We start from the raw sequence: 27,511 nt of genomic DNA on the forward strand, positions 1-27,511 counted from the left end.
AAAAAATATAAGAAAAACTTTAAGCACTTAGAAGCGTTCAAAAAATGTTTTGTTGGCAGCTGTTGTTGACAATGGTGTTTCAGTTCAAAATACACAATTTTTGTCTGCGCTTTTTCCATTGCAGGGAATCGAGCCTCGGATTTTGCCATTGCGTGTCCATAAAATTACCTCAGATTCTACAGGAAAGCTAAGAAACTTCCGTACATTATATACACAATATTTTGGATACCACTTTGAAGGATAACAAAATATGATTAACTCATAATACATAACTTAGATGAGACTTTCACTAGGCTAACTTTTAACACAATATGAGCTGTTTAACCACATGCGTCAGTTTTTCAAAGCCACTCATTTAACTGTTTGAATTGAATTTCGCGCAAAGCTACAAGAGAGCTAGCTATTTGTGCTAGCGTCCCTAATTTAGCAGTACAAGACTAGGGGAAAGACAGCTAGTCATCACCACCTGCCGCCAAATTTTGGGCTACTATTTTACCAACGAATAGTGGGATTTACCGTCATATTAGAACGTCCACACGGCTGAAAGGGCGAGCATGGTTGGTGCGACGAGGATTCGAACCCACATACCTCAGATTATGAGTCGAGTGCCTTAACCACCTGGTCATGCCAGGCATTATTTAATTGCACAAGTGTGGTTAAATTCTGTAAATAGCTCAATGATTTTATGCTGTGCTAGTATTAATTAAAATGCTGTATTAGAAACTCACGTGACAAATTGAAATAAATATCTATCTATATAACTTCTTGTCGTAATCTCAATAGTAATTAGCGAAATATTGCGTTTTGTAAAGATACGAAGACGTTTGAAACACATTAAATTTGATATCAATGAATCTGGTGAGCATTTATTAATATTGTCAGTAATTTAATTTATTTACCACCTGAAGTCCTGTATCAAATCTGGCACAACTCTACTGGCAGATTATCAGCAACCATGGAATGTCTTTTTTCACATTCAGATAGACTGATATTGCTAAAAAATCAAAGCACATGTGGTGTAGCTAAGAAACAGCAAATGGTGAGGGATCAGTAGTACAATCAGAAGACCAATTTGTGCTAAGCAGTAGCAACTATTCAACATCCTACCTTCTCATGTAATAATTTAACATCAGTAAACAAATCTTCTACCTTCTGCTAGACAGTCAGTCTTTACATGTGGTTGTTACTTGGTAAGCACTCAATCCATTCAGCTATAGTACCACTCGTAACATTGTGTACACATTATTAAGGAGTAATGTTTATACGAGAGTGTGTGTGTGTGATGAATATCTGTGAGCACTTCCATATATTACAGCTGTAACACTGAAACTGGCATCACCCCCGAAAGTTTATGCTTTTTTCTATAGCCAAAATAAAACTATGCAATCAAGAGCAAAATCACGACGGAAAGATTTCCAAAGTTTTAATTTTTAAAGAGTGTTTACTTCACGTGTATCTTCTAATAATATTTGAATTGCTTGTTACGTTTCACATGAAACTTTTACACTTATTTAATAACCAGGAATATTTGGTTTCTCAGACGGTCAACATTAAAGTTTGGGGCAGAGCGCAGGTAGTTTACAGGGTAGCTTAGCGTTAAAATAAACAGCTCGAAATCGAAAACAAAATAATCAGAAATATTTGAGCAATAAAAGTATAATACCATATATTTTGTTCTTGCTACATCTAATACCTTATTTTGTAGTAGCCACTGTTCTTGTTATTCGAAACATACTCTGAAAGACATTTGTAAACATGTTTTTCGAGATTTCAAAAACCTTTATTCAAACAACGTGAACAATAAAAAAGGACGAAAAATACATTAACTGTGTTATACAGAACAATGAAAATGTTTAAATCGTGGAGCCTTAAGTTTGTATCAAAAACTATGTTTATTTTTTGAAGTCTGATAACAAAACATAGGTTACTGAGCTGCGGACTGAGAGAACTTTTAGTCATTAATAAATATAATTTTGTCAAAGAACAGCTTCTTTTCATGTTCTATGCACAATTCTCCGGTTTTGTGTTTCGGTGAGAATTCATTTACGTATAGAACACAAAATACAGAAACAATCACTAGCGTAAACTTTGCAAATAACCAAAATCCGGGTAAGTTCCAACATGGTTCTACTTTGTAAAGCGTTTCTCATACCCCTCACTATCAGTACTAAGCCTGAAAATATGTAAGACTAAAACCTGGTTTCTATACACATGGTGGGCACAGCACAGGTAGTCCAGTGTGTAGCTTTGTCTTAACAACAAACAAACAAACATTTCATCTTGGATCTGATTTTAAACTTGAAAATAATACTTTTTAGAGGTAATCATCTAGGGAGGACTTGCAGCATTAAATAAGAAATCAGTAATCTTTTGGGCTGACAGCAATACCAAATACGCCCTACTAAGAATGATATTGTACGGCAGCTCGCACTTTATTGAACAACATACCTTCTTATGCAATGTAATATTTGTGTTTGTCAGATATTCCATTTAAAGTTTTCTTCAGGATATATTTATTTGTTTGCTTAGTTATTGTGCACAAAGCTACTCAAAGAGCTATCTGTGCTCTGCCCACCACAGTTATTGAAACCCGGTTTCAAGCAGTATAAGTCTGGAGACATACTATTGGGGGATCAGGTTATATACAGTATAATTAATGTTAATTAGTGCCTTTACCATACTGGGGGCAGAAATGCTAACTTCAAGAGGTAAGTATTATCTTACTTTCCCCCAAATGGTAGTACCTTGTTTTCCTTATTTTTTATTTTATTTATTTATTTTTTATCTTTTTATGTTTATCTTTTTCTTATTATTTTAACCTGGGAGAGCAGTCACCTTCCCACAACTGCCTGCAGGCAATGAAGGGTGACATAGATGTGGGACATTATGGGCTTGGGCACCCGTATCTCGCTCTCCTAATTTTTAATCTTCTTATGTAAGACTAGCGAAATGAAGGTTAAAACTGATAGACGGCGTATTCCCACCGCAATGTGGGTCCTACTTCAACAGTCCCCTCCAAAACCTAGGATACAGTTCATAATCCCACGTTTTAGCTTGAACTCTAGGATCTTTTTAAAAACATGTAGTGTATTTTGTTTAATTTTTATGTGTTTTGTTTATGGCTTAAAATTTATGGTTATATATATACAGATTCAGATATGCATTATCACAAGTGCATCGTAAAAACAAGTTGTTTTTGTTACGATAATTCTGCTTTATGTTGGAAGCTTTGAAAAAAGAGTTACTTAATATTATTGAAAACAAACTAAGATTGTTGCTGGAATAGACAAATAAGACTTCAGATGTCTCAGCAGTAATGTCATGATGGCTTTATGACGCTAAAAACTGTGCTTCGCTAGATGCGATAGGCATAGTTGTAGATGGCTTACATGTGGCTTTGCATCTAACCTTAAATAAACAGAAACATAAGAACTATTTTCAATTCTTTTTCTTTTCCAAATAGAGGTTCGAAAGTATTTGTGTGCTTGTTTTAGGTTTGTTTTCTAAGAATATTGAATGTACAATACTGAATATTGAATACACAATAAATGTCATCAGAAAACTTGAAAATGTTTGAGTTAGATTAATCAATTATATAAGTAGAAATAATCGATGTACAACTATACAGATCCACCAACAAACTGCTACAAACTAATTGGTTTACAATCACGCTGTCACTCCATCAACAGATAGCTACATTTAGAGCTGACGCGAAAACTTTGACGTGAACATTAGTTAAATGTTTCGCTAGAAGATAATGATTTATAACAATAATGTTTGTTTGAAGAACAAAGCAAAACAGTGGGCTATCTGTGCTCTGCCCACGATGGGTATCAAACCATGAATTCTAACGTTGTAAGTCTGCTGACATGCCGCTATTTTTTATACATAAAATTAAGTAACTGGAATTGGTAAAAGATAATATCAGACAAAACTATTTATACAACACTGTATTGCAGAACGTTATAGAACAAAACAGAAAAGCCTGGCGTGGCCAGGTGGTTAAGGCACTCGACTCGTAAAATCTGAAGGTCACAGGTTCGAATTTCCGTCACACCAAACATGCTCACCCTTTCAGCCGTGGGGACGTTATAATGTGACGGTCAATCTTACTATTCGTTGGAAAAGAGTAGACCAAGAGTTGGCGGTGGTGATGACTAATCTTACACTGCTAAATTAAGGACGGCTCGCGCAGATAGTTTTAGAGTAGCTGTGCGCGAAATTCAAAACAAACCAAACAAAACAGAAAAGATATATTTCTGATAACCAAAAGCTGTTTGTTTTAGCGCAAAGCCACACTAAACTATCTGCTGTGTCCACCGAAGGGAATCGAACCTCGGATTTTAGAGTAATACGTCCATAAACATACCGCTATCCCATCGGGAGACTGTCTCAAGGAGTTAAACCCTCTTTGAAACATGTACGTACTTATAAAACCCACAAAGGCCGATTTACATAACTCTGATTTTGGCCACCAAAACAGAACTTGATCTGAAGAATCACTGATTTGTGATCCTCAGGTTGTTCTCATTTTAGTTTACATAAACACGAGTAAAAACATTTCATAGAAACCTAGTTAATTAATCTCCACTTTACTTTGTAAACACAGCATAACATGTTTACAATTCTGCTGGCAAACTTTGATCTTCGACCAATCGTTTATTTTCTATCTATATCGGTACAAACAAAATATTCATATAAGATATGAATTCTTGATCCAAAACTGTTTGATTACTAGTTTTGGTTTGTCTGGACGTATTTCTTTTTGTCTTTTTTTTTTTTTCTCGCTTTACATCACTAAGTAACTTTCAAGATCAAATATTGCGAGTTTACTTCCGTGGGCGAGGCTGTGACGTTTAACACAGAAACAAGTGACGTCATGACAACGTAGAATAATCTCTGCGGGAGTTGATGCGGTTCTTTCCCACATGAACAGCAGACTACATTATTACAGAAGACGTCAAGAATTTTAGCAGTTGGTTTGCAAAGATCTGGAAGAGTGCATGTTGGAGAGCTGATCGAGAGAGGTTTTGTCGTTTCTAATTGTGTTATTTTTCTTGTTATAGTTTAACCATTCCGACGAGTAACAATTTTGGTTTATCGCACGAAGGTTATGAAGTTTAGTTTAAGGTAATAATTTAAAATTTATTGCTTCGTTGTCGATTTTACGACCAATCAAAAGTTTCTTTATTAGAATCTATTGATCCACCTTACGGTGAACATCTCAATTATATTACAGAACCAATACATTGAACGACAGGTAAGAAAATTACTATATTTAAAAGCTATTGCTCGTTGCACATTTTTCTAGAAGTGTATTTTCATATATATATATATATTTATTCAGCTATTAGAATTTTGTTTTATTCCTTGGTTCACTTAAATCGTAAAATTTTGTTTGTTAAATAATATGTTATAAAGGTTGAAAGAGGGTTCTCACAAAATTCGATTTTATAATGTACTCTCTATATTTTTTCTCTTGTGCAAAACTGATTTAAATTGCGCAAAAAGCAATCCTGGATCGAATATGATTTTCTTGGAGCGTTATTTGAACAGATGCATTTGGTTGTGGTTAAACATTCAGGTAATACGTTTATTTGCTTATGCAAATCATGTTCCGTTTGCAACATCCGCTTTTTGTACTCTGTTGCATCACGTGTTTTGTTTCTGAAAAAAAAAACACACACCATAAAATACAAGTCTTCGAAATAGCATTCGTAACAGCATGAAACGAAAACCACGTCGTTGTTGACTCATTTACAAGCATGAAAGAGACTTTATTTGTTGTATTTTGAAGTAATTGTGTCAGGAATACTGAAAGGGGTAATTTTGACAACTAATGTGAGTTTGGAACGCTAAGATGGGTTTGTTTTTATAAATCATATAATTTAGAAACACTAAAGTTGGTGGTTTTAAAAGTAATGTTAGATTAAACACTACTGAAGAGGGTGATTGTTTTCATTAGTGTGAGCTTAAAATCTATAGGAATGGTTATTTATTTTTATTTATAATTTCTTGTTTTTTTTTCAAATTTGTAGAGTTGTAGATTGCAAATGTTTAGCTTCGTATTATCAAATTGAACCAGAGAGTACCGAGTATGAGTAGAGAGCAGAAAAAGTAAATAAACAACGAAGAGTGAGAGTAAACAAAGGAGAATACGAATACGAGAAGTGATAGTTAATAAAGCATAGTATGAGTAAACAAAGAAGAGCATGAGGTAAACAACGTGGGGTATGATTAAATAATGATGATTGTAAGTAAATAAATCATAGTACGAGTAAACAAAGAAGAGCATGAGGTAAACAACGTGGGGCATGATTAAATAATGATGATTGTAAGTAAATAAAACATAGTACGAGTAAACAAAGAAGAGCATGAGGTAAACAACGTGGGGCATGATTAAATAATGATGATTGTAAGTAAATAAAACATAGTACGAGTAAACAAAGAAGAGCATGAGGTAAACAACGTGGGGCATGATTAAATAATGATGATTGTAAGTAAATAAAACATAGTATGAGTAAACAAAGAAGAGCATGAGGTAAACAACGTAAAGCATGATTAAATAATGATGATTGTAAGTAAATAAAGCATAGTATGAGTAAACAAAGAAGAGCATGAGGTAAACAACGTGGGGCATGATTAAATAATGATGATTGTAAGTAAATAAAACATAGTACGAGTAAACAAAGAAGAGCATGAGGTAAACAACGTGGGGTATGATTAAATAATGATGATTGTAAGTAAATAAAACATAGTACGAGTAAACAAAGAAGAGCATGAGGTAAACAACGTGGGGTATGATTAAATAATGATAATTGTAAGTAAATAAATCATAGTACGAGTAAACAAAGACGAGCATGAGGTAAACAACGTGGGGCATGATTAAATAATGATGATTGTAAGTAAATAAAACATGGTACGAGTAAACAAAGAAGAGCATGAGGTAAACAACGTGGGGTATGATTAAATAATGATGATTGTAAGTAAATAAAACATAGTATGAGTAAACAAAGAAGAGCATGAGGTAAACAACGTGGGGCATGATTAAATAATGACGATTGTAAGTAAATAAATCATAGTATGAGTAAACAAAGAAGAGCATGAGGTAAACAACGTGGGGTATGATTAAATAACGACGCGTATTAGTAAAAACGAGAATATAAGTATGTAACAAGATGTATGAGTAAACAAAGGTCATGAATCAACACTGCGAGTATCGCTAAACAATAAAAATGCAACAGTAAACAATAAAGAGTGTGAATAAACAGCAAGGAGTGAAAGTAAACAATGGAACGTTTGAGCGAACAGACGGTTTAAGTAAAGAAATGAAAGAAACAGTAAACAACGGTAGGTATAAGTAAACAAGTGGTATGAACACTGTACTTATAGTAGTGGACATAAATCACAAGTATTCCACGTTCTGTGCTATTTCAAGATATTGATGTATAGTATAGATATTATATAGATATATAAGAATAGAAAATTACATCATAAATTCATCATTTTTAACATTCTTTTGGTTAGTTATGACATAAAATTGTATTTTTCTCTTTTTTTCCGAAAATTAGAACGAACTTTGGAAAGAAATAACAGAGTGTGTGTAAGATTTAATCACATTCACATAAATGCATTATATATGTATATATACTGTATAGAGAGTGATTGTTGTGAAAGACCACGTTTTAGAGAAGGAAAGAGATAAAATCAGTTTGAGTTGCTGGAGTATAAGTTGTCACCAAACTGCGTGGACATTGTCATCATTGAACTCATTTATGCCTGCAAGTTTCTCAGTATTAAAAATAAAGCAACACTGGCTTTGAAATATAAGGTTATTGATCTTTTATATATATATTTTTTTTCGAAATAATATTGGCTCAGGTGCAATCGTGGAAAGCGTAACGTCCCTAAGATCGGAGGCTAGCTCTATGTGTGCCTACTTGGAATGTGATGTCACAACAGCGCATGCGTACTACCTGGGGAAAATGCAAAAATAAAATACTGGGGTTGCGAGTGAATGTGTTCGATATGGAAACTTAGTCTATATAAAAAACTTAGTATCTATGAGAAGTAGATAAGTTTCTATTTCAGAATAATATTATCAATTTCTTATATAAATATACTATCCTAAAGAAATGATGCTGAACAAAAACTAGGAAAGTTTTCTCTTATTTATTTAGCTTATAGACTGTAACGTTTCTCCAGGATTTACAAAGTGTTTTAGAGATATAAAGAATAATATATGTTATCTCCACAAAAGAAAAAAAATCTGGTTTCTGCTCAATAACATTTTAAGTGTTTCAAAGTTTTATGGGTTTTTTTTCATATATAATCTGTGAGTTAAGATACACAAAATAAAGCAATGGATTCATGATGAGGAAACCGAAGTTTAATAATGAAGGTGGAGATAGTTGATAAAAAGTAAAACAATTTATTTACAAGATTCGAACGTTTCGGAATACGTTATTCCATTTTCAGCGAAATCTGGAAATGATAATATAATAAAATAATCATTAGTTTACTTAGTTGTTAGTAATAATCATCTTTGTAACACGATATAATAATTATAATATAATAAAATAATCATTAGTTTACTTAGTTGTTAGTAATAATCATCTTTGTAACACGATATAATAATTATAATATAATAAAATAATCATTAGTTTACTTAGTTGTTAGTAATAATCATCTTTGTAACACGATATAATAATTATAATATAATAAAATAATCATTAGTTTACTTAGTTGTTAGTAATAATCATCTTTGTAACACGATATAATAATTATAATATAATAAAATAATCATTAGTTTACTTAGTTGTTAGTAATAATCATCTTTGTAACACGATATTATAATTATAATATAATAAAATAATCATTAGTTTACTTAGTTGCTAGTAACAACCATCTTTGTAACACGATATAATAATTATAATATAATAAAATAATCATTAGTTTACTTTTTTGTGAGTAACAGTCATCTTCGTAACACAATATAATAATTATAATATAATAAAATAATCATTAGTTTACTTTTTGTGAGTAACAGTTATCTTCGTAACACGATTTTCAGATTATCCTGAAGATGGAATAACTTATTCCGAAACGTTCCAACCTGGTAAATAAAATGCTTTATGTTTTATGAACCGTCTCTGTCTTTATTGTTACATAAGATACAGAATGCGAAAGCTATGTGATTCTGGTGACTTTTAAATTATTTTCAAAATGGAGCAGAAATAACTTAACTGAAAGATAACTAGGAGTGGTCAATGAAGATAATACAACATGTTGTTGGAAGTGAAAAACACATAGCAAAATGTATAGGCCAACATCAATTTATGAAAACATCGCTATTTTTTACGTTATGAATATGGTGTGTTTCAACGTTTCGTGTAAAGCTACCCAAGACTATTAGTATATGGCCGTATCTTGTTTTGTATTAATACACTGGAGAGAAGTCGGGTAGTGAGCATCACCCACCACCAACTTTTGCTCTACTCTTTATTTAAACGAATAGGTGAGTTTGACTGTTTCATAGTGCACCCATGGGCCCCAAAATATGAAGAGCGTTTTTGCGGTATTGAGTCTCAAACCTCTAACCTCTAATACAGTCCGAACACATCGGGCCTTATGAACATAGACGTAATTAAAAATAGCTATTGTCATTAACTTAGTATTCCTTACCATACTTTTCACATTTGTGAGTTGTGTGTGAATTGAAATACGCACAAAACCAATGAGGGTCGGAGAGGGTAGAATGTAGAGTTAGGTCTTGTGTCAGTGAACTTTCAGGCAGATTCTTATCAAGGTATTAATAGCGAAAGCTGAGCAAAGCACCCACAAGGCTCACACGAGAAACAAACCTTATGGGTAAACTCACTAACAGATTAAGACCAGTGACATCACATGAAACAGGAGTAAAATATTATCGAAAGATTCAAGTCGCGAATATGGTTTGAAAATACAAAGTTGCTATGGCAATTTCGACAGCTTACTAGGAAAGGCACACAGAACTTTCAACTAGGTAATTGAAATAATTAAAATTCATTCCACTATCTCGTTCTGTAATTTGTTTGCACTCTGTTATCTTTCCTTCGTTGGAGATATAGACCGTTAATGTTATCCTAGTGATGTCATCATACAGACCTAACCAAAGACGGGGATTGGTTAGGTATGGTGGTCACAAGCAGAGATGAAATCGGTTCATACGTACGTAATCAAGCAATAGTAATTAAATAACTTAATATAACTTTCAGAATCCCCAAAATAACTGTTATAACAGAAGTCAAATATATTTTGGGCCAAAATTTTTACTGTTTATGTCAGTTAATTTTCTTGTTTTGATTCCAACAGTTTACAAAACACGGTTATAAATCACTTGACAAGAAACAACTAAATCGTCGTTAGGTGTCAGGTCAAGCCTATTTAAATTGTTAAAAGTTTAGTTTAGCAGGAACTTGATGTTATTACTTTTTAAGCTGTTAAAAGCGTGTTCAGTTTCTTCAATTGTAATTTGGACGTTCTCAGAATTAAGATCGTGACTGTGTTTACTTCGAAGCGTGAACGAGTTTTGTAGTATAAGAGCAGAAAAAAAGAACAACAGATTCCAGTGAAAGAGGTCCTACTTTTCCTACAATGAAACTAGATGTTTAAAAATAACCCACCCGTGTGCAAGTAAGGTCTGTGGCAAGCAGTGAAGTAGCTCTAACTGTGTGACGTAATAGACCTAGATTGCTCAATAATGTTTAGATACGTAGTACTAGTGATTAATTGGGCATATAACAGTTTTGACAGAATAGTTATAGTAATTCATAAATTTCAGACACGAATAAAACATCTTAGGATAACATATAACAACAGATTAAACCGCGCAGCACAGTAAAGAAGTAATACAAGTTGTATGATGTTCACAATGTTTTTTCCCCTGTGGCTCTGTCTACCTGATTGACTGTCCTTAGGGGTAAGGGGGGTCATAAGTTCGGCGCTATTTGTTTTTGTAGGATTGTTTTTGTTTGTGTTCTTTTTATCAGTATGAAAAAGCGAAATTTAATTTGCTCAAATTACAAATTCGACTGTATATTTTGTGTTTGTGTTTGAAATTACCTAATGTTTACAACATACTTGATTGTCTCTTTGTGGTCTATATGTTTCTTTACTTGTATATGGTGGTTTCACGTTCCAGTTGTTTGTAAATTTCATATAACTAGCATTATGACGCCAGATTTTTAAAATAATAACTGACTATTCATATCGTCTACAAATACAATAGCCATAAATTACAAGGAATATAACATTCTCGCTTTAAACACGCCAGGACGTCAGTAAGAAGTGATAGTAGTACATTTTGTTGCTGATATAAAAAATAACTTATTTACCTATTTGTCTCGCTGTCTGTTAGGTCACGTGTACGTCTGTTTATATGTCCTTTTAATTGATTTTATGTATGTGTGTTTATTTGTCTCAGTGCTTTTAGTGTGTAAATTGTTTGGAGAAAATATTGCCCGCATATGTCTAATGGGAGTGTAATATACAAGTTGTAAAACAGCTATTTTTATTTTAGGCTGGGTACAATAGAGTAGGACCTTTAAGGTCACAATACGTACAAGAGAGTAAAACTAACTAGAAGTTAACGTTTTGTGTAGCATGTTTACTTCACGTTTGTGCAGTGATAATAGAAATCGAGGTCGAGCACGCGCGATTACCTCAATACAAACAACACTACACTAGATAAAATGTGCTAGCTTTATACCTGAACAGTTTAGGGTTTTATATATATACATAAAAGTGTGTTGCGAGTCCATTAAATTAAAACCTATTTCTTGCAATAAATTAACTAGGTTTTCTTCCTTCAAAAGTTCAAAAGAGTTCCACGATTAGTTTTGAAAAAATATCTTTGTTTAATTCGTGCACAATTTTTTAGTCCTTCATATTGTTCTTTTACATTATACGTTTAATTCTGAAAGTCTATGAACATGTCAGTACTCATCACGACACGTTAAAATGAGTATGTTTACTCATGATTGAATCTACAATTGGTTTATTTGAGAATGCCACAGGAAACAGAAAAAATTCTAGTAATGTACAATTTGTGCAATAATGTGCAATTTCTGTTAAAAGTGGCCTGCTTAACACCAATGTTATTGTTTAAAGTATAAACTACTGGACAAGGTTGTGCATGATAGCCAGTAATAAGGGGGCAAGATCAAAACATATTTGTCCTTAAAATGTCTCCTCCGGAAATGAAAGTTATTTGTACATAATGTACATAATAATATTGTGATAATCTATCTGATCCAATTCTGCAAGAGTAGTTGCTTATCCTCGTTTGTACACATTCTACTGCCACCTCAATAATAAAATTCCCACAAATATGTTTTTTCCATTCTCAGTATATGACCTAACTACGTCACTATTTGTGACGTTGTGGCAATACAACGATAAGATAACCTTAAACAGGTTAACTTAACTGAAGAACAGATACACTGAGAGTGAGGAAGTATATGCGAGTGAAGTGTAATAGCAAAGATTTGAACGAATTATCGATATCACAGTAGAATTTTAACTATTAACATGAGCAATTATCATACTTTATGAAACATTATTACTATATCGCTTAAAGCCATGACTGAACGAATTCTCAAGAAAAACCTCAACTGTGCCATAGAGAATATTTCTAAATTTCTTGGAGAAGTCCCTGAAAGATACATCATACTACTTTGTGACAGATAGTCGTATTAAAGCCCTGAAGGTGCGTCTTGAGACAACATATTCAACAGAATCCCAACCTTCTTTCTTTCAATACATTTATTTAAAAATCGAAAAGCATGAATAAATAAAATATTCCTAAATCAGATTTAGATTGATAACTGGTAAGAAATACAAATTGCTTCTGATTATTTAAAAATAATTAATGGAAAATCCTTTCTTTTTACGTTATTGTAAATCACTTCTCATGTTTGTCCAGTGTTTTGGTAATCTCAATGCTCTTTATGTAAAGGATAAATATTAAGCTACGAATCAGAAGTTAAATTTAATTTTTATAAACCTTTTGTCAGACAATACTGTTTTAAGTTCCAAACTTGCTTGAGTTTAAAACCCGAAAATACCTATACATATGTAGTTGAGCTTTCTAACGCAATTTCCCTGTTTCATATCCAGAATTTTCTAATTAATTGTGTCACCAGATGATACCGAAAATAGTATTTCTCGTGACATGCGTAATGAACAATGACGTGTATATACCTACCTCCTCAGAAAACGCACGAGTTAATTGCTCATACATAACAATACGAAATCCAATTTCTTCCGCTTGTGCGGTTAGATTTCACTGTTTATTTGAATATACAAATATACTTGTAACTGAATCATACCACATCGATCAATTATTAACATATTTTAAAATCTGAATATCTGGTGTAAACGGCTGTTAGTTTATCAGTATGTATTGATTCTTATTATTTGCATTCCAGAAACTAACCTGTTGACCAACTAACTTTTCGTGCAGTTTAAAAGACATAATGTTCCGTTTCATATACAAACACAGAAAGTACGCTCTGTTTCTCCGTATTTTGTAGCTAAAATATTCTTTTTTTGTAAGTACGTTTCTGATGATTTATCATTGTTTGGTGTGCAAAGAGTGACTCGTATAATTGTATGGCCCGGCATGGGTTTTTCAGTCTGTATCCAATTCATACACATCTCTTGTGATCCGTACGATAAACAAAGTATATGTTTCCTATTTTTTTGAATTACTTAAACGACATTTTTATACCTTTTTAACCGCAATATCAGACAGAATTATAATCAGTAACATGCTCTCCAGTGGCACAGCGAAACGCCTACGATCTCACACCGCTAGAAACAGAGTTTTGATACCTGTAGTGGGCAGAGCACAGATAGCCCATTGTGTAGCTTTGTGCATAATTCCAAACAAATAAAAATACAAAATCAATAACGTTTAATGAAGTTACGATGTCAGTGGCAAAAAATATACATGTGTACATACATACACACACAGACATATATACTAGAACGTGAGACATCAAATGTAAAAGTTTTTTTTTCGTTCCGAATGAAAACATTAAAAATATTATGTATAAATGAACAAGTTACAAGAACTTAGTATCCTTTTTTTTCATGTACATGATCGTTTGGTCAGTAAAAGAAGCGAGTGTTTTGCAGCTGTGAGTTCACTTTCCATCGTAGCAGCAGAGGATCGATACATAGCAGTAATCTATAGTTGATTTCCTCGTGGCTGGGCGAAGAGAGGCTCCTATACCGTTGTGAATGGTTGCGATCCTTTTCTTATAATATGCCTGGACTGAAGCTCTTTTCTATTTTGATTGGTAAGTCGTGTATAAAAGTATGCTTACACGTGATGGTAAGTCGTGTATAAAAGTATGCTTACACGTGATGGTAGGTCGTGTATAAAAGTATGCTGGGAGTTGAAAAAAAAGCGTAATATTTATTGAGTTCAAAAACTTTATTAGACTGTTCATCATTAGTAAATACAACTTTAAATATAAGTACTTACATTCACATAGTAAGACTCTCAAGTTTCGTCCAAATGGGCAGAGTGGCATTTCAGCGGGCTCCCATTGCTAGAAACTGCGTTTCGATACCTGTGGTGGGCATAGCACAGATAGCCCATTGTGTAACTTTGTGATTTATTACAAACAAACAATACCGAGTTTCGTCAAGCAGGTTAAACGCAATCTACCTATTATTTAACAACATAAATAATCTAAACTCCTAAAATATGGTTTCTTGATGTTTTGAATATAAAGTATTTGGGTACTTAAACATTTAATTAAATGTTAATATCTATCTAATTTATGATATTTACCAACAAGATTGATACACAGTTTTCTTCCTTAACACAAATATATTTTAATATACAAACAAAAATATAATACAATTCATAATAACGGTTACAACTAATAATTATTACAAATATGTTTTATATCAAGAGATTTACAAACTTACAGACAGTACAGAGTCTTATATGTGGTCTGGAATTGAATATTTTATCGACGATCCAGATCCATAAGGCGCAAATTACTTTACGATGACACACAGGTATACTTTAGTTGACGAGAATGCTAGTTAGCTCTCTTCCTGTTTGGCCTTATATCGTTCACAAGCTGATTTTTCCGGCGAGATATTTAACGTCCTCATAGAAGTAATAACGTCCGAAGTAATTCATTGAAGTTGAACAATTTGCATTGTTCAAAATTTATAAACGTTTCTGGTCAAATTCTATAGTTTTCCGATTAATAGGCGCAAATCACAGTTGTAGCTTCCGAGTCCTAAAGCACACTGACTGTAGATAACTAATATTAATAATACTGTCTCTTGGCACGTAGTTTTATATAGTTTAAGGCGAGATTCTAGAACGTTAAACAATGTTCAAAAACACGCTAGCGGTTTCATAAAACAAATATTGTTGATTTTTACTCTCTTCTACAAATTTAGAGAACAGTTGGGACTTGCGCAATACGCATCAAAAAGTATTGTCTCACATGCATCAAACTGAAACACACTGTAAATCCGTTATGTGAACCGCTATCGTGGTTCATAATAATATTAGGCCTGCAATTATAGAACTAACTAAACGTATAAGATCAGTCAGACATTCAGCTACAGAGTCAATAAGACCATCTTGTGTAAGATCAACTAAAACAACAATTATACCTTTTTTTGAAATTGTTTCTATTGGTAGAAAATATTCTTCTTGGATTATCCAGTTACAAGAAGAATGCCAAATCAAATCTGCTTAATGATAATTGTGTAATACTTCAATATAGGTACCATTTCCATCACTTTCACCAAAATACGATACACAAACAGAGTTTACACCATTAAACTAACTTGCTGAATCAGTAATCGATCAAAATTGTTAACAGTATCTTTCGCCTAACTAGCGTTTTACACTGTCAAATTATTTCCCAAATGTTCAAGAAAATTCTAGGTATTAAGCCATGCATTCATCATATAATACCTGCAGTCACTCCTGCGAAACAATAATACAAACATCTAAGATATAAAAAATAACCTACAACAATATGAAATAACTTTATAGTTACAAAGCCAATTGAATCTACTCCAATAAGATAATTTTATATTTATAAAACCAATTATACCTACTGCTTTAACACAAGAATTTTTGTTGTTGTTTGTAATTAAGCACAAAGCTACACAAAGAACTATCTGTGCTTTGCCCACCACGGGTATCAATACCCGGATTTTAAGGTTGTAACTCCGCAGACATACCGCTGTGCCAATGGGGGGGGGGTAAGAATAGAAGACCAAGTAGACGTACATTTATAATTCTATCTATATATTTTACAACGCTAAAATCGGGGATTCGAGTCCCCTCGGTGGGCTAGGCAGATATTCTGATGTGGCTATACTATAAGAAAAAGATATTCACACATCTATATATTTAAGGGAACGTCTAACCTATAAATATTTTCTCAGATCTATAACAAAAACCAAAACCTACAACTGCCTATAAGATCGATCAATTCTGTAGATAATGGATGACACACACCTCATGATCCAAGATAAACTTTGCAATACGGAAGTTACTAAGAAGGAGGAAGGAAATACATCGCTACAATTTTACTTTAAACATATCATAAAGCAGATAAACACCAGGAATAAGCAAACAACAAAAACAGATGCGTAACAATATTTTCCTATCTTAAAGGTCGTTTAGAAAATATATACAGAATATGCAAACAGCATAAAGTGAAAACAGTATTCAGAAGTCATAACACAGCACGGTGGCAGTTAGAACACACGAAGCATCATACACAACATAATATGTGATTGTGGATTCTAGTACGTTGGGGAGGAAAAACGATTAAAACTCAGCACTTACAAGAGTAATAAACCTCCAAGATTATAATACAGTACAGTGTAATGGAATAGTACTAAAATAATACAAAATGAGTGTAACACTTAAAGAAAAAAGGAAAGCTAAAAGAAACTGTTTACATACATCAAACAGACAACAAAGTGGGTCAACCTAAACAGACGTGTAATTCAGTATTCCTGCTTTTTACTGCAACATGTATGTGAAATCAATGAAGTGCATAATAGCTTGAAAGCTATATTTCAAACCTTGAGGTAATTTAAATATGTTTGAACTTACTTCTTGATTATAATACGAATCTTAAAACTATCGATTGGGTTAAATCCAATTATTTTCAAAACTATTTATGCATCTAATTGTTTGTTGTTCCACGATAACGCGAATCACACAAACAGTTTTGTTTAACAAACTGTTACCGTATTGCAGTTAATTTTAATAATATTAATGCTGAAATTCTTTATGTCTTTTATTTTAAACAGTGAGTTTTGTTGTTATTTGTTAGTTCTTTACATTGAGTACTGTAACAGGCATAAACAGATATTACTCAGTATGATGCAGCATATGGACTCTAACATTTAGAATTAGTGGAAATGGATTAATCACATCAAGCATATTAGAATCATGAAACATGATTTTACTTTAATTGCAGTTTTTAAAGATAAGTTAAGTATTTGTTAAGGTACTTTCAAATCATGCTTTGGTTTGTTTTGAATTTCGAGCAAAGCTACACGAGGGCTATCTGCGCTAGCCGTCCTTAATTTATTCATTGGCAAAATGGTAGCCCAATTGATGGCGGTAAGTGGGATTTACCGTCACTTTATAACGCCCTCCCCGGCTGAAAGGGTGAGCATGTTTGGTGTGACGGGGATTCGAACCCGCAACCCTCAGTTTACGAGCCGAGTGCCTTAACCACCTGGCCGACTTTCGAATCAAAGCCTCGTATTTGAACATTCTTTCTTGTAAATACAAACTAGAAAAGTGGACTACGATTCTGTCACCAAACTTTCTGTAAGTTTTTAACTTGCCAGGCCTGGAGACTGTTAGAAACGTGTCAATATTTTGAAGAAATTACCTTATATATTACGTGTATCATTTAAATAAAGGGTAGAGGTACGTTTAGTAACTCACAGTAAACTCAGTGGAGCATTACGATAAAGTAGTTTCTATCAAATGTCAATAGAGCATTACGATATAGTTTCTTTTTAATCTCAGTAGTGCATTACAATGTAGTAATTTCTATAAACTCTTAATAGAGCATTACAATATAATAGTTTCTGTTTAATCACATTATACCCTTATGCTATAATTATTTTGTTTGATCACAGCATACTCTTATAATATAATAGTTTCTGTTTAATCACAGTATACCCTTTGAATACACGGAATTTCCACAAGAGAAAAATAGATGAAACGTTTTTGTACTAGTAGTATTAGGTCCAGATCATTAGGAAATATTTTAGGTTAAAAATATAATTGATTTTTATTTTTTAAGAAAAGTTTTGTTTGTTTTGGAATTTCGCACACAGCTACTCGAGGGCTATCTGTGCTAGCCGTCCCTAATTTATCAGTGTAAGACTAGAGGGAAGGCAGCTAGTCATCATCACCCACCTCCAACTCTTGGACTACTCTTTTACCAACGAATAGTGGGATTGGTCGTCACATTATAACGCCCCCACGGCTGAAAAGGCGAGCATGTTTGGTGCGACAGGGATTTGAACCCGCGACCATCGGATTACGAGTCGAGTGCCTTAACCACCTGGCCATGCCGGGCCAACGTATTAATAAGCAAAATATTTCGTACTTCAATACCTGAAGTCTGCAATGGTCAGGTTGTTTTCCTGGTCTTAGAACCCTGTCTATTAGGTAGTTAGAAAGGTCGTAAATTCTGGTCTTCCATTTTTGTAAAGGTTCTGACCCATGACATTAAACACAACTAAGTAGAGATAACTATATAGTGCCAGATTCTGTATATAAATTGTTGACCTTGTCCTGTTTTGACTGTCACATAGTTTAACAGAAACTCAGTGGAAGTGTTGAGTTCAGTAAACATAGTTTAACAGAAACTCAGTGGAAGTGTTGAGTTCAGTAAACATAGTTTAACAGAAACTCAGTGGAAGTGTTGAGTTCAGTAAACATAGTTTAACAGAAACTCAGTGGAAGTGTTGAGTTCAGTAAACATAGTTTAACAGAAACTCAGTGGAAGTGTTGAGTTCAGTAAACATAGTTTAACAGAAACTCAGTGGAAGTGTTGAGTTCAGTAAACATAGTTTAACAGAAACTCAGTGGAAGTGTTGAGTTCAGTAAACATAGTTTAACAGAAACTCAGTGGAAGTGTTGAGTTCAGTAAACATAGTTTAACAGAAACTCAGTGGAAGTGTTGAGTTCAGTAAACATAGTTTAACAGAAACTCAGTGGAAGTGTTGAGTTCAGTAAACATAGTTTAACAGAAACTCAGTGGAAGTGTTGAGTTCAGTAAACATAGTTTAACAGAAACTCAGTGGAAGTGTTGAGTTCAGTAAACATAGTTTAACAGAAACTCAGTGGAAGTGTTGAGTTCAGTAAACATAGTTTAACAGAAACTCAGTGGAAGTGTTGAGTTCAGTGAACATAGTTTAACAGAAACTCAGTGGAAGTGTTGAGTTCAGTAAACATAGTTTAACAGAAACTCAGTGGAAGTGTTGAGTTCAGTAAACATAGTTTAACAGAAACTCAGTGGAAGTGTTGAGTTCAGTAAACATAGTTTAACAGAAACTCAGTGGAAGTGTTGAGTTCAGTAAACATAGTTTAACAGAAACTCAGTGGAAGTGTTGAGTTCAGTAAACATAGTTTAACAGAAACTCAGTGGAAGTGTTGAGTTCAGTAAACATAGTTTAACAGAAACTCAGTGGAAGTGTTGAGTTCAGTAAACATAGTTTAACAGAAACTCAGTGGAAGTGTTGAGTTCAGTAAACATAGTTTAACAGAAACTCAGTGGAAGTGTTGAGTTCAGTAAACATAGTTTAACAGAAACTCAGTGGAAGTGTTGAGTTCAGTAAACATAGTTTAACAGAAACTCAGTGGAAGTGTTGAGTTCAGTAAACATAGTTTAACAGAAACTCAGTGGAAGTGTTGAGTTCAGTAAACATAGTTTAACAGAAACTCAGTGGAAGTGTTGAGTTCAGTAAACATAGTTTAACAGAAACTCAGTGGAAGTGTTGAGTTCAGTAAACATAGTTTAACAGAAACTCAGTGGAAGTGTTGAGTTCAGTAAACATAGTTTAACAGAAACTCAGTGGAAGTGTTGAGTTCAGTAAACATAGTTTAACAGAAACTCAGTGGAAGTGTTGAGTTCAGTAAACATAGTTTAACAGAAACTCAGTGGAAGTGTTGAGTTCAGTAAACATAGTTTAACAGAAACTCAGTGGAAGTGTTGAGTTCAGTAAACATAGTTTAACAGAAACTCAGTGGAAGTGTTGAGTTCAGTAAACATAGTTTAACAGAAACTCAGTGGAAGTGTTGAGTTCAGTAAACATAGTTTAACAGAAACTCAGTGGAAGTGTTGAGTTCAGTAAACATAGTTTAACAGAAACTCAGTGGAAGTGTTGAGTTCAGTAAACATAGTTTAACAGAAACTCAGTGGAAGTGTTGAGTTCAGTAAACATAGTTTAACAGAAACTCAGTGGAAGTGTTGAGTTCAGTAAACATAGTTTAACAGAAACTCAGTGGAAGTGTTGAGTTCAGTAAACATAGTTTAACAGAAACTCAGTGGAAGTGTTGAGTTCAGTAAACATAGTTTAACAGAAACTCAGTGGAAGTGTTGAGTTCAGTAAACATAGTTTAACAGAAACTCAGTGGAAGTGTTGAGTTCAGTAAACATAGTTTAACAGAAACTCAGTGGAAGTGTTGAGTTCAGTAAACATAGTTTAACAGAAACTCAGTGGAAGTGTTGAGTTCAGTAAACATAGTTTAACAGAAACTCAGTGGAAGTGTTGAGTTCAGTAAACATAGTTTAACAGAAACTCAGTGGAAGTGTTGAGTTCAGTAAACATAGTTTAACAGAAACTCAGTGGAAGTGTTGAGTTCAGTAAACATAGTTTAACAGAAACTCAGTGGAAGTGTTGAGTTCAGTAAACATAGTTTAACAGAAACTCAGTGGAAGTGTTGAGTTCAAAGAACATAGTTTAACAGAAACTCAGTGGAAGTGTTGAGTTCAGTAAACATAGTTTAACAGAAACTCAGTGGAAGTGTTGAGTTCAGTAAACATAGTTTAACAGAAACTCAGTGGAAGTGTTGAGTTCAGTAAACATAGTTTAACAGAAACTCAGTGGAAGTGTTGAGTTCAGTAAACATAGTTTAACAGAAACTCAGTGGAAGTGTTGAGTTCAGTAAACATAGTTTAACAGAAACTCAGTGGAAGTGTTGAGTTCAGTAAACATAGTTTAACAGAAACTCAGTGGAAGTGTTGAGTTCAGTAAACATAGTTTAACAGAAACTCAGTGGAAGTGTTGAGTTCAGTAAACATAGTTTAACAGAAACTCAGTGGAAGTGTTGAGTTCAGTAAACATAGTTTAACAGAAACTCAGTGGAAGTGTTGAGTTCAGTAAACATAGTTTAACAGAAACTCAGTGGAAGTGTTGAGTTCAGTAAACATAGTTTAACAGAAACTCAGTGGAAGTGTTGAGTTCAGTAAACATAGTTTAACAGAAACTCAGTGGAAGTGTTGAGTTCAAAGAACATAGTTTAACAGAAACTCAGTGGAAGTGTTGAGTTCAGTAAACATAGTTTAACAGAAACTCAGTGGAAGTGTTGAGTTCAGTAAAGTTTAACAGAAACTCAGTGGAAGTGTTGAGTTCAGTAAACATAGTTTAACAGAAACTCAGTGGAAGTGTTGAGTTCAGTAAACATAGTTTAACAGAAACTCAGTGGAAGTGTTGAGTTCAGTAAACATAGTTTAACAGAAACTCAGTGGAAGTGTTGAGTTCAGTAAACATAGTTTAACAGAAACTCAGTGGAAGTGTTGAGTTCAGTAAACATAGTTTAACAGAAACTCAGTGGAAGTGTTGAGTTCAGTAAACATAGTTTAACAGAAACTCAGTGGAAGTGTTGAGTTCAGTAAACATAGTTTAACAGAAACTCAGTGGAAGTGTTGAGTTCAGTAAACATAGTTTAACAGAAACTCAGTGGAAGTGTTGAGTTCAGTAAACATAGTTTAACAGAAACTCAGTGGAAGTGTTGAGTTCAGTAAACATAGTTTAACAGAAACTCAGTGGAAGTGTTGAGTTCAGTAAACATAGTTTAACAGAAACTCAGTGGAAGTGTTGAGTTCAGTAAACATAGTTTAACAGAAACTCAGTGGAAGTGTTGAGTTCAGTAAACATAGTTTAACAGAAACTCAGTGGAAGTGTTGAGTTCAGTAAACATAGTTTAACAGAAACTCAGTGGAAGTGTTGAGTTCAGTAAACATAGTTTAACAGAAACTCAGTGGAAGTGTTGAGTTCAGTAAACATAGTTTAACAGAAACTCAGTGGAAGTGTTGAGTTCAGTAAACATAGTTTAACAGAAACTCAGTGGAAGTGTTGAGTTCAGTAAACATAGTTTAACAGAAACTCAGTGGAAGTGTTGAGTTCAGTAAACATAGTTTAACAGAAACTCAGTGGAAGTGTTGAGTTCAGTAAACATAGTTTAACAGAAACTCAGTGGAAGTGTTGAGTTCAGTAAACATAGTTTAACAGAAACTCAGTGGAAGTGTTGAGTTCAGTAAACATAGTTTAACAGAAACTCAGTGGAAGTGTTGAGTTCAGTAAACATAGTTTAACAGAAACTCAGTGGAAGTGTTGAGTTCAGTAAACATAGTTTAACAGAAACTCAGTGGAAGTGTTGAGTTCAGTAAACATAGTTTAACAGAAACTCAGTGGAAGTGTTGAGTTCAGTAAACATAGTTTAACAGAAACTCAGTGGAAGTGTTGAGTTCAGTAAACATAGTTTAACAGAAACTCAGTGGAAGTGTTGAGTTCAGTAAACATAGTTTAACAGAAACTCAGTGGAAGTGTTGAGTTCAGTAAACATAGTTTAACAGAAACTCAGTGGAAGTGTTGAGTTCAGTAAACATAGTTTAACAGAAACTCAGTGGAAGTGTTGAGTTCAGTGAACATAGTTTAACAGAAACTCAGTGGAAGTGTTGAGTTCAGTAAACATAGTTTAACAGAAACTCAGTGGAAGTGTTGAGTTCAGTAAACATAGTTTAACAGAAACTCAGTGGAAGTGTTGAGTTCAGTAAACATAGTTTAACAGAAACTCAGTGGAAGTGTTGAGTTCAGTAAACATAGTTTAACAGAAACTCAGTGGAAGTGTTGAGTTCAGTAAACATAGTTTAACAGAAACTCAGTGGAAGTGTTGAGTTCAGTAAACATAGTTTAACAGAAACTCAGTGGAAGTGAAGTGTTGAGTTTAACAGAAACTCAGTGGAAGTGTTGAGTTAACATAGTTTAACAGAAACTCAGTGGAAGTGTTGAGTTCAGTAAACATAGTTTAACAGAAACTCAGTGGAAGTGTTGAGTTCAGTAAACATAGTTTAACAGAAACTCAGTGGAAGTGTTGAGTTCAGTAAACATAGTTTAACAGAAACTCAGTGGAAGTGTTGAGTTCAGTAAACATAGTTTAACAGAAACTCAGTGGAAGTGTTGAGTTCAGTAAACATAGTTTAACAGAAACTCAGTGGAAGTGTTGAGTTCAGTAAACATAGTTTAACAGAAACTCAGTGGAAGTGTTGAGTTCAGTAAACATAGTTTAACAGAAACTCAGTGGAAGTGTTGAGTTCAGTAAACATAGTTTAACAGAAACTCAGTGGAAGTGTTGAGTTCAGTAAACATAGTTTAACAGAAACTCAGTGGAAGTGTTGAGTTCAGTAAACATAGTTTAACAGAAACTCAGTGGAAGTGTTGAGTTCAGTAAACATAGTTTAACAGAAACTCAGTGGAAGTGTTGAGTTCAGTAAACATAGTTTAACAGAAACTCAGTGGAAGTGTTGAGTTCAGTAAACATAGTTTAACAGAAACTCAGTGGAAGTGTTGAGTTCAGTAAACATAGTTTAACAGAAACTCAGTGGAAGTGTTGAGTTCAGTAAACATAGTTTAACAGAAACTCAGTGGAAGTGTTGAGTTCAGTGAACATAGTTTAACAGAAACTCAGTGGAAGTGTTGAGTTCAGTAAACATAGTTTAACAGAAACTCAGTGGAAGTGTTGAGTTCAGTAAACATAGTTTAACAGAAACTCAGTGGAAGTGTTGAGTTCAGTAAACATAGTTTAACAGAAACTCAGTGGAAGTGTTGAGTTCAGTAAACATAGTTTAACAGAAACTCAGTGGAAGTGTTGAGTTCAGTAAACATAGTTTAACAGAAACTCAGTGGAAGTGTTGAGTTCAGTAAACATAGTTTAACAGAAACTCAGTGGAAGTGTTGAGTTCAGTAAACATAGTTTAACAGAAACTCAGTGGAAGTGTTGAGTTCAGTAAACATAGTTTAACAGAAACTCAGTGGAAGTGTTGAGTTCAGTAAACATAGTTTAACAGAAACTCAGTGGAAGTGTTGAGTTCAGTAAACATAGTTTAACAGAAACTCAGTGGAAGTGTTGAGTTCAGTAAACATAGTTTAACAGAAACTCAGTGGAAGTGTTGAGTTCAGTAAACATAGTTTAACAGAAACTCAGTGGAAGTGTTGAGTTCAGTAAACATAGTTTAACAGAAACTCAGTGGAAGTGTTGAGTTCAGTAAACATAGTTTAACAGAAACTCAGTGGAAGTGTTGAGTTCAGTAAACATAGTTTAACAGAAACTCAGTGGAAGTGTTGAGTTCAGTAAACATAGTTTAACAGAAACTCAGTGGAAGTGTTGAGTTCAGTAAACATAGTTTAACAGAAACTCAGTGGAAGTGTTGAGTTCAGTAAACATAGTTTAACAGAAACTCAGTGGAAGTGTTGAGTTCAGTAAACATAGTTTAACAGAAACTCAGTGGAAGTGTTGAGTTCAGTAAACATAGTTTAACAGAAACTCAGTGGAAGTGTTGAGTTCAGTAAACATAGTTTAACAGAAACTCAGTGGAAGTGTTGAGTTCAGTGAACATAGTTTAACAGAAACTCAGTGGAAGTGTTGAGTTCAGTAAACATAGTTTAACAGAAACTCAGTGGAAGTGTTGAGTTCAGTAAACATAGTTTAACAGAAACTCAGTGGAAGTGTTGAGTTCAGTAAACATAGTTTAACAGAAACTCAGTGGAAGTGTTGAGTTCAGTAAACATAGTTTAACAGAAACTCAGTGGAAGTGTTGAGTTCAGTGAACATAGTTTAACAGAAACTCAGTGGAAGTGTTGAGTTCAGTAAACATAGTTTAACAGAAACTCAGTGGAAGTGTTGAGTTCAGTAAACATAGTTTAACAGAAACTCAGTGGAAGTGTTGAGTTCAGTAAACATAGTTTAACAGAAACTCAGTGGAAGTGTTGAGTTCAGTAAACATAGTTTAACAGAAACTCAGTGGAAGTGTTGAGTTCAGTGAACATAGTTTAACAGAAACTCAGTGGAAGTGTTGAGTTCAGTAAACATAGTTTAACAGAAACTCAGTGGAAGTGTTGAGTTCAGTAAACATAGTTTAACAGAAACTCAGTGGAAGTGTTGAGTTCAGTAAACATAGTTTAACAGAAACTCAGTGGAAGTGTTGAGTTCAGTAAACATAGTTTAACAGAAACTCAGTGGAAGTGTTGAGTTCAGTAAACATAGTTTAACAGAAACTCAGTGGAAGTGTTGAGTTCAGTAAACATAGTTTAACAGAAACTCAGTGGAAGTGTTGAGTTCAGTAAACATAGTTTAACAGAAACTCAGTGGAAGTGTTGAGTTCAGTAAACATAGTTTAACAGAAACTCAGTGGAAGTGTTGAGTTCAGTAAACATAGTTTAACAGAAACTCAGTGGAAGTGTTGAGTTCAGTAAACATAGTTTAACAGAAACTCAGTGGAAGTGTTGAGTTCAGTAAACATAGTTTAACAGAAACTCAGTGGAAGTGTTGAGTTCAGTAAACATAGTTTAACAGAAACTCAGTGGAAGTGTTGAGTTCAGTAAACATAGTTTAACAGAAACTCAGTGGAAGTGTTGAGTTCAGTAAACATTGGTTAACAGAAACTCAGTGGAAGTGTTGAGTTCAGTGAACATAGTTTAACAGAAACTCAGTGGAAGTGTTGAGTTCAGTAAACATAGTTTAACAGAAACTCAGTGGAAGTGTTGAGTTCAGTAAACATAGTTTAACAGAAACTCAGTGGAAGTGTTGAGTTCAGTAAACATAGTTTAACAGAAACTCAGTGGAAGTGTTGAGTTCAGTAAACATAGTTTAACAGAAACTCAGTGGAAGTGTTGAGTTCAGTAAACATAGTTTAACAGAAACTCAGTGGAAGTGTTGAGTTCAGTAAACATAGTTTAACAGAAACTCAGTGGAAGTGTTGAGTTCAGTAAACATAGTTTAACAGAAACTCAGTGGAAGTGTTGAGTTCAGTAAACATAGTTTAACAGAAACTCAGTGGAAGTGTTGAGTTCAGTAAACATAGTTTAACAGAAACTCAGTGGAAGTGTTGAGTTGAAACTCAGTGGAAGTGTTGAGTTTAACACAAAACTCAGTGGAAGTGTTGAGTTCAGTAAACATAGTTTAACAGAAACTCAGTGGAAGTGTTGAGTTCAGTAAACATAGTTTAACAGAAACTCAGTGGAAGTGTTGAGTTCAGTAAATAGTTTAACAGAAACTCAGTGGAAGTGTTGAGTTCAGTAAACATAGTTTAACAGAAACTCAGTGGAAGTGTTGAGTTCAGTAAACATAGTTTAACAGAAACTCAGTGGAAGTGTTGAGTTCAGTAAACATAGTTTAACAGAAACTCAGTGGAAGTGTTGAGTTCAGTAAACATAGTTTAACAGAAACTCAGTGGAAGTGTTGAGTTCAGTAAACATAGTTTAACAGAAACTCAGTGGAAGTGTTGAGTTCAGTAAACATAGTTTAACAGAAACTCAGTGGAAGTGTTGAGTTCAGTAAACATAGTTTAACAGAAACTCAGTGGAAGTGTTGAGTTCAGTAAACATAGTTTAACAGAAACTCAGTGGAAGTGTTGAGTTCAGTAAACATAGTTTAACAGAAACTCAGTGGAAGTGTTGAGTTCAGTAAACATAGTTTAACAGAAACTCAGTGGAAGTGTTGAGTTCAGTAAACATAGTTTAACAGAAACTCAGTGGAAGTGTTGAGTTCAGTAAACATAGTTTAACAGAAACTCAGTGGAAGTGTTGAGTTCAGTAAACATAGTTTAACAGAAACTCAGTGGAAGTGTTGAGTTCAGTAAACATAGTTTAACAGAAACTCAGTGGAAGTGTTGAGTTCAGTAAACATAGTTTAACAGAAACTCAGTGGAAGTGTTGAGTTCAGTAAACATAGTTTAACAGAAACTCAGTGGAAGTGTTGAGTTCAGTAAACATAGTTTAACAGAAACTCAGTGGAAGTGTTGAGTTCAGTAAACATAGTTTAACAGAAACTCAGTGGAAGTGTTGAGTTCAGTAAACATAGTTTAACAGAAACTCAGTGGAAGTGTTGAGTTCAGTAAACATAGTTTAACAGAAACTCAGTGGAAGTGTTGAGTTC

At 33.8% G+C, this 27,511-nt stretch overlaps 1 protein-coding gene and 1 long non-coding RNA gene across 4 annotated transcripts in view; one reads left to right on the forward strand and one right to left on the reverse strand.

Moving 5' to 3' along the window:
- Positions 1 to 4,879: 4,879 nt before the first annotated feature.
- LOC143251582 (uncharacterized) overlaps positions 4,880 to 27,511 on the forward strand; it is a 50,115-nt gene continuing 27,483 nt past the window's right edge. The window contains exons 1-2 of one of the 3 annotated variants that reach the window (XM_076502857.1): positions 4,942 to 5,260; positions 14,159 to 14,345. The gene's annotated coding sequence lies outside the window, so the exon portion shown is untranslated. Of the gene's footprint in view, positions 5,261 to 14,158; positions 14,346 to 27,511 lie in introns of all 3 variants that reach the window. The other 2 variants (XM_076502874.1, XM_076502870.1) reach the window with 2 other exon arrangements.
- Positions 5,164 to 27,511, reverse strand: part of LOC143251623 (uncharacterized) — a 44,067-nt gene continuing 21,719 nt past the window's right edge. Inside the window, exon 2 of the long non-coding RNA XR_013028631.1 lies at positions 5,164 to 5,667. This is a non-coding gene — a long non-coding RNA (uncharacterized LOC143251623). The remainder of the gene's footprint in view (positions 5,668 to 27,511) is intronic.

Source organism: Tachypleus tridentatus, chromosome 1 (genome assembly GCF_004210375.1).
Source record: "Tachypleus tridentatus isolate NWPU-2018 chromosome 1, ASM421037v1, whole genome shotgun sequence".
NCBI lineage: Eukaryota > Metazoa > Arthropoda > Merostomata > Xiphosura > Limulidae > Tachypleus > Tachypleus tridentatus.